Here is an 8,645-nt window from a genome sequence, read left to right as displayed (position 1 = left end):
CCTGAAAATTGACTGACCCAAAAGTCGATTCAGTCGACTGAAGTGTGGCTTAATCGGAGCAGAGCAGCAGCATGAGCGAGGGGGAGAGCAACACCAACAGCTGGGCGAGCAAGCGATCGAGCAAGAGTCGGAGCAGCAGCAGCAGCGCGAGCGAGCGAGCAAGAGCCGGAGCAGCAGCAGCAGATCCGGCTGGTATGGACACCACCGCCGAAGGGGCCTCGCACTGGGAGAGCGGCCGTGGAGATGTCGCCCGCGGCGCTGGCTTCACGGTAGCTGCTCTATGGGGGTGCGGGATGGAGCACCATCGATGCCCGGAGGTCGAGTTAAGGAGAAGGTGCGATGCGATGAGTGTACAACCTCTTTGGTGGCGCCGAGTAGGCCTCGGCTTTGTCTGAGGAGTCAGTGAGGATGCTGCGGTTTCGGTGGAGCAGGTTAAGGCGGCGCTGTGGGGATGGAGCAGCCGCGATAGACGAGGCGATCGTCAGAGCAGCTCCTTGGAGGTGGAGGACGGGGCGGCTGAACCGGCTGGACGGCGAGATGGACGACGGATCCTCATCCGGGGAGGTGGACGAGGGATGTCGAGCTGTTGCGGTGGACGACGTCGTCGGGGAAGAGGCTCCGGCTGGGCAGCGGTGACGTGGCGGACAGAGGAGGGTGGGGTTTCACGGCTGGAGCGGAGAGGTTATGGCGTCCTGGGATTTCGAATGGCGAAAAGGGGGCGATGGGAGGGGTTGAAGCATGACTTAGGGATGCGCTTGTCCAAAATGTTGGGTGTGTTACAAAAGTACCCCCCCCCCCTCCCACCGATTTGAACTAGCGGCCCTTTCGGCTGAGGGTTAGAAGGGGGATTTCGCGTGTCGGGATTTGGCAGCTGGAGGGAGTTTTCGCGCGCGTTGTAATTTCGGGATAGCAAGGCACGGGTTGTGAAGGCGCCAGTTTTGGGAGCATGATATCTGAATTTTCGGGATATAACAAGACGCGGGTTGAATTTTAGGGACAAGCCTAACGTGTAGTAATATTGTACTTGTACGTACCAAATCAATTCACACTTCCCTCAACCAGAAAGAAAACAAAAAAATAAAACTATTCACACCACACAAAGAGAGAGTCTTGCCCCGTTTTACTATACAAATGCTATTCAAAGCTACTCCCTCCTTCCATCTATATAGGTCCTAATGCGTTTTTCAATGATAACTTTGACCAAATATTAGAGCAATGATATATGACATGCAACTTACACAAAGCACACCGTTAACTTCGTCTGTCAAAGGTTCTTTCAATGATATAATTTCCACATTGTGCATGTCATGTACTATTAATCTTGTCAATAGTCAAAGGCGGTCTTAAAAATCTCATTATGCCCTATATAGATGGAAGGAGGGAGTATGAATCCATGTTATGTCAGATTAATTTTTTTTGCTTGTTGTATAATGCATGTAACCTACTCATACCAACATTTTAGTGCATTCCAAATGTCTATACTACCACTGCAATTCGAACTAAATTTGAATTTGTTTCTCTATTTCAATAAGAATCTACAATCATGATTGTTGCCAACTTCAACCATCATAGTTTCCTTGCTATCCGCCAGATATAAATCGGACAGCCTATAATGCAGGATGGCAGGCACACCATCATCAACAACTCCGTTTTTTATAAGAGTAGAGATAAAATATATTAAATGTAGTATAACATGTTCATAAACACACCATGTGTATCACCGTTATATATATTCACACATGCGTCGGTTTAAAACACTATGATAAATTCTTCAAATATCCAAATTCGCTTTTTATAATGAAGTATATATGATCTCTATTCGTCTTTTACACCCACACAACCCTCTTATCTTTGTAGCTAGCGCTAACTTTCTCTTGTGCATGCACACGCCCGCATCCCTCTCACCCTCCCTCAGCATTCTCTAGCTCCATCGCGCAAATTCGTCTTTTCACTTTAGGTCGTTCACCCACGGTGTGTATAGGCCCCCCAGCTCCTTCTTTACGGCACACATCGATCGATATGCCTCTCTAGCCAGGTGTGCCTAGCACAAACACAAGCTTCCCCTCTTCTCTTGTCACCGTCCATGCCTCACTCCCACCACTCTTTTCATTGTTCTCGTACTCGCACACTCCTCCCCGCTCGATATAGTATGCCTCTCGTACCACCTCCTACATGCATCCCTCTATCTCTATCCTTCTCCTCGTGCCTCGTTTGCTTCTAACACACACATGCATGTATACCAATCAATCTCCCAACATATACCTAGATCGACTTTAACTACCCCCCCCCCCATCGATCGACGTACCTCACAAGTTATGTCTCTCCTTTCTCTAACAAAGGGTGATTGATCTTCCTATGTAGTTATGTCTGCTTACCACAACCACATCGTCCCCCCTCATCATTTGTGCATGCCTCCTAACCCGTCTCTCACACACACGTGCATAGACAACAAGCAGCCATCTCCTCTCTTATTGATATTGCGGGCGTGCCCTCTGTTTGTCTAGCAAGCCTATCCCACCATTTGTTAGAAGCAACTCCACTACCACCCCCTCCAACACTCTAGCTCTGTCTCTCTCCCAACCTTATTCCTCTCCTGCACATATGCATAGATGCCGATCGATCTCCCTTAATACATGAGGCAGATCGATCTCCTTAATACATGAGGTAGGCCTCTCTCCTCCTCCACACATATACCAACCATTGTACCTCTATAGTTAATTGGGACTCCCTCTTCCCCCACCACACACCGATAGTCGAGCACTGCAGGTAGGTATCCATGCCACAAAGACAAACTGCACATGTCCCCTCTCACGTTCCAGTAGGCCAACCACTCTATATCTTTGACGTGGGCACACACAAATTCGATGGCACTCTTTATCGATCGCGCGCACACACACAGACACATCATCCCTCTTTTCGATTTCATGGACACCTCAAGCCGGTGATGCCTCCACTCTCTTCTCGTGGATCGCCCCCTCTATATATATGTTATATCCAGGACTCTATTTCACACACATTGCATATGTTACATTTTTTGATTGAACCCCCCCCCCAAAAAAAACTCTCAAGAACCCACACACACTATATCTCTCTAGGTTTGTATCTCTCTCACACAACCCCACGTAGGTGGTGTGCGTATAGAAGAAGAGAATAGGTGCACCATGCACGTACTCACGCTTCGTGCCCAGCCACACCCGCGCAGGTACACAGTGGAGCTCATTTCTTTACGAAATGTCAGCCCACATGCTAATCTGAACGCCTGTAGCGGTTTCTTACTTAGGGAGGTCGTGTACCACGCATGCACGAAACAAAGTTCGACTTGACGCGTTGCCGCGTTATTTTTAAATAAAGTTATAGCGCTCAATGGCACGTACACAGAATATAAAATGATTTTTATGGAGAAAAAGGTAGTCCGCTCACTATATACAATGGAGCCTTGCGTGCCTGGTTTGTCGCTCTTCAACGTATCTCACACAAGGCTGCGGTGGCCTCTCTCTCACTCACCGTTGGTCACTGACCCGACCGCATCCCGTCCACCAGGGGAAAAGGAGTGCGGTGGCCTCTCTCTCTCTCTCACTGTTGGTCACTGATCCGGCCGCATCCCATCCGCCGGGGGAAAGGGAGGAAGTGCATCGTTTCTCCGTTCGACGGCGCCGAGGCAGCACGTCTCGATCTACGGTACACGTCGTTCTCTCTGACCAAGCTCCCGCGTAGCAGGGCCTACGCCACCTGCTCGCAGATTCCGCCCGCCGCCTCTCACCTAGTTACATCCCGATGACCTCCAGGTATCCCCTCCAGCCTTGCTCCACTGCCTGTCTTCCCACGTCGCTGCATGTGGATCTTCCATAGTTCTTTGCCCAAAACGTAGCTCGTCTAGCGTACTTTCCATATTGCATTCTCGTCCTCACACCGTTTTAGACAAACACAACCGTGTTGTTATCTTCCCTTAGGGCAAGGAATATGCTTCTTTTTTGTCGTCGCATGTGTCATCCACTGTTATTGGCCAGTAATTGTTTCCTTTCTACCTCTTTTTTGCAAACAGGGCTATCCATTTCACCTCGTTGCTATTGCGACCTTTTGGTGAACTGCACAAATCACTTTTTTCTTAAGAGTGTTTTGTGCAGTTGTACTAAAATTTAACATGGGCAACGTCTCTACATTTCAGTGCAACTGCACAAAGGGAGATTGGTTTTGCTCTATCCTCCTCATCCAACTCCGAGCCTAATCTTGTCCAACTAGTTAGTCTTAAGAGAGACCGCAAAGGTGACCGGCTTCTATTTATGTGTTTATTGTTTTATCAGCAGTCCTCTATTATCGTAATCACACTTAATATCTTTGGAACAGGGATGCTCGGCTCTATTTTAGTGGAACTGCACAAAATGATCGGAATGTTGCATGCTCCAGACAGCTACTTTTTTCCCAACATGCCTTATTAATTTAGACAGAGCTGGGGGGACGTTGCTGCCAATGAAAGCATGGATCAATTTTAATTTAACACCTTCTCACAACTCTATCTTCAGTTGTGATGTAATTATTAGCTCTGATCTGCTAATAATTGACATGCATTAGCAAGGAAGTTAGTTTTTTGTTGTTTTCGAAAGAGCATCGATGGCAAGACACGCAAAACAGAAGCTGAAAGCTCACACCATTGTACAATTTCATGTCCCGCTGGAAAATTATTTGTATAGTACGTCAATTATGTAAACAAATGATGGAAGCTTGATAGCATTGCCAGAAGCCTCTTCATCATCCGGGTCCATGTGCCATGCACAAAATTATACTCCTTCGTTCCTAAATATTTGTCTTTTTAGAAATTTCAAACGGGCATATTTTAGAGTGTAGATTCACTCATTTTGCTTCATATGTGTACTCCCTCTGTTCCTAAATATTGTATTCGTCTTTCTAGAGATTTCAACAAGTGACTACATACGGAGCAAAATGCGAGAATCTACACTCTAAAATATGTATATACATCTATATGTGCCAGTGTTGGAAATATGCCTAGAGGCAATAATAAAAGGATTATTATTATATTTCCTTGTTCATGATAATTGTCTTTTATTCATGCTATAATTGTATTATCCGGAAATCGTAATACACGTGTGAATACATAGACCACAACATGTCCCTAGTGAGCCTCTAGTTGACTAGCTCGTTAATCAACAGATAGTCATGATTTCCTGACTATGGACATTAGATGTCATTGATAACGAGATCACATCATTAGGAGAATGATGTGATGGACAAGACCCAATCCTAAGCATAGCACAAGATCGTATAGTTCATTTGCTAGAGCTTTTCCAATGTCAAGTATCTTTTCCTTAGACCATGAGATCGTGTAACTCCCGGATACCGTAGGAGTGCTTTGGGTGTACCAAACGTCACAACGTACCTGGGTGACTATAAAGCTATACTACGGGTATCTCCGAAAGTGTCTGTTGGGTTGACACGGATCGAGACTGGGATTTGTCACTCTATATGACGGAGAGGTATCTCTGGGCCCACTCGGTAGTGCATCATCATAATGAGCTCAAAGAGACCAAGTGTCTGGTCACGGGATCATGCATTACGGTACGAGTAAAGTGACTTGCTGGTAACGAGATTGAACGAGGTATTGGGATACCGACGACCGAATCTCGGGCAAGTAACATATCGATTGACAAAGGGAATTGTGTACGGGGTTGCTTGAATCCTCGACATCGTGGTTCATCCGATGAGATCATCGAGGAGCATGTGAGAGTCAACATGGTTATCCAGATCCCGCTATTGGTTATTGACCGGAGAGCCGTCCCGGTCATGTCTACGTGTCTCCCGAACCCGTAGGGTCTACACACTTAAGATTCGGTGACGCTAGGGTTGTAGAGATATAAGTATGCAGCAAACCGAAAGTTGTTCGGAGTCCCGGATGAGATCCCGGACCTCACGAGGAGTTCCGAAATGGTCCGGAGGTAAAGAATTATATATGGGAAGTGTTGTTTCAGCCATCGGGAAAGTTTCGGGGGTCACCGATATTGTACCGGGACCACCGGAAGGGTCCCGGGGGTCCACCGGGTGGGGCCACCTGTCCCGGAGGGCCCCATGGGCTGAAGTGGGGAGGGGAACCAGCCCCTGGTGGGCTGGTGCACCCCCCTTTGGGCCCCCCTATGCCTAGGGTTGGAAACCCTAGGGTGAGGGGCGCCTCCACTTGCCTTGGGGGGGCAAGCCACCCCCCTGCCCCCCCCCCTAGGAGATTTCATCTCCTAGGGCTGCCGCCCCCCTAGGGGGCCTATATAAAGAGGGGGGAGGGAGGGCAGCCGCACCCTTGCTCTTGGCGCCTCCCTTCCCCCTTGCTACACCTCTCCCTTCCGCAGACGCTTGGCGAAGCCCTGTCGGGATCCCTGCTGCATCCACCACCACGCCGTCGTGATGCTGGATCTTCATCAACCTCTCCTTCCCCCTTGCTGGATCAAGAAGGAGGAGACGTCACACAGAACGTACGTGTGTTGAACGCGGAGGTGTCGTCCATTCGACGCTAGGATCTCCGGTGATTTGGATCACGATGAGTACGACTCCCTCAACCTCGTTCTCTTGAACGCTTCCACTCGCGATCTACAAGGGTATGTAGATGCACTCCCCTCTCTCGTTGCTAGATGAACTCGTAGATTGATCTTGGTGAATGTAGGAAAAAATTTATTTTATGCAATGTTCCCCAACAGTGGGATCATGAGCTAGGTCTATGCGTAGTTCTCTTTGCGCGAGTAGAACACAAATCTGTTGTGGGCATAGATGTTGTCAACTTTCTTGCCACTACTACTCTTATTTTGCTTCAGCGGTATTGTGGGATGAAGTGGCCTGGACCGACCTTACACGTACGCTTACGTGAGACAGGTTCCACCGACTGACATGCACTAGTTGCATAAGGTGGCTAGCGGGTGTCTGTCTCTCCCACTTTAGTTGGAGCAGATTCGATGAAAAGGGTCCTTATGAAGGATAAATAGAAGTTGACAAATCACGTTGTGGCTTTTTTGTAGCTAAGAAAATGTTCTTGCTAGAACCCTATTGCAGCCACGAAAAAGATGCAAGAACAATTAGGGGACGTCTAACTTGTTTTTGTAGCAATTGCTTTGTGATGTGATATGGCCAAAAGGTGTGATGAATGATGAATGATATATTGTGATGTATGAGATCATGTTCTTGTAATAGGAATCACGACTTGCATGTCGATGAGTATGACAACCGGTAGGAGCCATAGGAGTTGTCTTAATTATTGTATGACCTGCGTGTCAATGATTTAACGCCATGTAATTACTTTACTAGTTGGCGAGCAACTTCATGCAGACACGATGATGGAGATCATGGTGTCATGCCGGTGACGAAGATGATCATGGAGCCCCGAAGATGGAGATCAAAGGAGCTATATGATATTGGCCATATCATGTCACTACTATTTGATTGCATGTGATGTTTATCATGTTTTTGCATCTTGTTTACTTAGAATGACGGTAGTGAATAAGATGATCCCTCATAATAATTTCAAGAAAGTGTTCCCCCTAACTGTGCGCCGTTGCGACAGTTCGTTGTTTCGAAGCACCACGTGATGATCGGGTGTGATAGATTCTAACGTTCACATACAATGGGTGTAAGACATATTTACACATGCAAAACACTTAGGTTAACTTGACGAGCCTAGCATGTACAGACATGGCCTCGGAACACAAGTGATCGAAAGGTCGAACATGAGTCGTATGAAAGATACGATCAACATGGAGATGTTCACCGATGATGACTAGTCCGTCTCACGTGATGATCGGACACGGCCTAGTCGACTCGGATCATGTAACACTTAGATGACTAGAGGGATGTCTAATTTGAGTGGGAGTTCATTAAATAATTTTATTAGATGAACTTAATTATCATGAACTTAGTCTAAAATCTTTGCAAAAATTTCTTGTAGATCACATGGCCAACGCTCATGTCAACATGAACTTCAACGCGTTCCTAGAGAATACCAAGCTGAAAGATGATGGCAGCAACTATACAGACTGGGTCTGGAACCTGAGGATCATCCTCATAGCTGCCAAGAAAGCATATGTCCTAGAAGCACCGCTAGGTGACCCACCTGCTCTCCCAGCACTGCAAGACGATTTGAACGTTTGGCAGACACGTGTTGATGATTACTCCCTCGTTCAGTGCGGCATGCTTTACAACTTAGAACCAGGGCTCCAAAAGCGTTTTGAGCAACACGGAGCATATGAGATGTTCGAGGAGCTGAAAATGGTTTTCCAAGCTCATGCCCGGGTCGAGAGATATGAAGTCTCCGACAAGTTCTATAGTTGTAAGATGGAGGAAAATAGTTCTGTCAGTGAGCACATACTCAAAATGTCTGGGTTGCACAACTGCCTGTCCCAGCTGGACATTAACCTCCCGGACGAGACGGTCATTGACAGAATCCTTCAGTCGCTCCCACCGAGCTACAAGAGCTTTGTGATGAACTACAATATGCAGGGGATGGTGAAAACTATTCCTGAAGTATTTTCAATGCTGAAGTCGGCAGAGGTAGAAATCAGAAAGGAACATCAAGTGTTGATGGTCAATAAAACCACCAAGTTCAAGAAAGGCAAGGGTAAGAAGAACTTCTAGAAGGACGGCAAGGAAGTTGCCGCACC

The sequence above is a fragment of the Triticum dicoccoides genome, chromosome 6B (assembly GCF_002162155.2).
Source record: "Triticum dicoccoides isolate Atlit2015 ecotype Zavitan chromosome 6B, WEW_v2.0, whole genome shotgun sequence".
In the NCBI taxonomy this organism is placed as follows: domain Eukaryota; kingdom Viridiplantae; phylum Streptophyta; class Magnoliopsida; order Poales; family Poaceae; genus Triticum; species Triticum dicoccoides.
Note: the sequence above shows the minus strand (reverse complement) of the source record.